This window comes from Phocoena sinus, chromosome 17, assembly GCF_008692025.1.
Source record: "Phocoena sinus isolate mPhoSin1 chromosome 17, mPhoSin1.pri, whole genome shotgun sequence".
In the NCBI taxonomy this organism is placed as follows: Eukaryota; Metazoa; Chordata; class Mammalia; order Artiodactyla; family Phocoenidae; genus Phocoena; species Phocoena sinus.
Genome location: NC_045779.1, coordinates 55,218,101 through 55,220,160, shown reverse-complemented (window position 1 = coordinate 55,220,160; position 2,060 = coordinate 55,218,101). Strand labels below are relative to the sequence as shown.

The following is a 2,060-nucleotide window of genomic DNA, read 5'->3' as shown; positions in this document are numbered from 1 at the left end:
ATAGTGACATAAATGTGATACAAACCACTCTTCAGAGGTAGAATCCAGAAGTAGATATATGAAAAATACACAGATATAACACAAGGTATGATTTATTAGTGTTGTAAAACAGCACAAAAACTGTGTTCGGGGAAACAGATATAAGTTGATAAATAATTGATGCTTTCAGAGAAATGTGTCATTTGAAGAGGACCGTGAAAGATAAGCTTGAAAAAGGGTATGAGGATGCTAGGCTAAGGAAATCTAATGTGTCAAGACATTGTAAAAAAGATGAATGTTTCAGTGTGTCTTGAATTCAGTGCAATCAGTTAGTTATTGCCATATAAAGGCAGCAAAATTCTTAAAGTTCATTGTGTTAAAACCACTGCCATTTATTCAGAATAGATTTAGGCTAGGAAAAGATAGGAATAATGATTTCTGCCCCCAAAGTTTATATCTTTCTCCTGGGCTCAGTAGTCAACATGGACATGATTTTCTCATGGTTGTGAAAGGGACGTGAGAGCAACTCTCAGCTTTTGTCACATCTGCCAACATCCAGTTATTCAAAGCAAGTTATATGACCAAGTCCAGCATCAAAGAGTAGCAAATATTACTTAACCCATGTAAGTAGTAGGCAGAGTGAGTATTTACAAAACTAATATAGTGCAAAAACCACATCATTACTAGTTTTCTTTCAATAATATCCTCCGTGCATTCTACTGAAATTCTTATGGCTTTCTCTTATCTGAATATGTTTCTGAATTAAAGAACACTTATTAAATTATATTTTTGTACCAGTTATCACAGTCCACTACCTTGATTTCTAATATTTTAGCTGCTCATAGAGCAGATGTTTGTAATAATGTAAGTTTACCTTATCTGCAGTAACTCAAGACAGTATATCAAGTGCTCACTTGCACAGCACATATGCTAAAATTAGAATACAGATTAGCATGGTCCCTGAACAAGGATGACATGCAAATTCATGAAGCTTTCTTTTGTTTGTAACAAGTAGTAAATAAACTATAGAATAATAAATATATAGAGTAACATTATACTACAGTCAAATACGATAAATGTTGCTTCAATGGCAACCATGTTACAATATACAAGTGTATCAAAGTAGCATGTTATATACCAATTTACAAAATGTAACATGTTAAATATGTCAAAATTTTTTAAAAAGACAGGGTATTGTTTTTACATTTCATTGTTTTTTCTTTATTTTGAAATGTTTTCTTTATTTTTCTTTCTTTTGAAATGTTTTTCTTTATTTTGAAATGTAAAACTGAAACTGAACAATGACCAGTGGGAGAAACTTATTTAAATGATTCATTTTACCTAGAAAATACCATGATAGCTGAATATGGTTCTAAACAACATTTTCCACTCAGTTCTTAGAGAGAACTGTAACTTCAATTAAAAATACACCTGGGGCTTCCCTGGTGGCGCAGTGGTTGAGAGTCTGCCTGCGGATGCAGGGGACACGAGTTCGTGTCCCAGTCCCGGAGGATCCCACATGCCGTGGAGCGGCTAGGCTAGGCCCATGAGCCATGGCAGCTGAGCCTGCGTGTCCGGAGCCTGTGCTCCGCAACGGGAGAGGCCACAATAGTGAGAGGCCCGCGTAACGTTAAAAAAAAAAAAAAAAAAGAATGCTTTTTGATATAATAGGAAGCACTTAGGCAAAATAATATAGTCCAATCTTAGCATATCTAATAGCTTGAAACACAAGGTGCATCTTCTAAGAAGTCTATATCCCAAAGTCAGTGTCTATGTGCAGGATTTCAAACTTATGTCTAGTTATTGATGTTCAGAGAATCATATTCCACTGATAGAAACTTCTAGCTTTCCTAATATGTTTCCATGGAACATAATTCCATGCATACTCTCAGGTACTTTCCAGGGAGAATATCGGTAGGTTTAAAAATGTGGTATGTTAAGATATATTGCACTGATGTGCAGGTTCATCTTTCTGTTAGGTTGCCATTATTTGCTCAGGGGAGACTTCAAATGCTAACATAAGGTGCTTTGAACTTGTAAGATCTGTAAGGTTGAGATTTCTCACACAAATCATAAGAAAA

General features: G+C 35.2%; 1 pseudogene; it reads left to right on the top strand.

Moving 5' to 3' along the window:
* Positions 1 to 885: 885 nt before the first annotated feature.
* LOC116742816 lies at positions 886 to 984 on the top strand (annotated as a pseudogene).
* Positions 985 to 2,060: the final 1,076 nt, after the last annotated feature.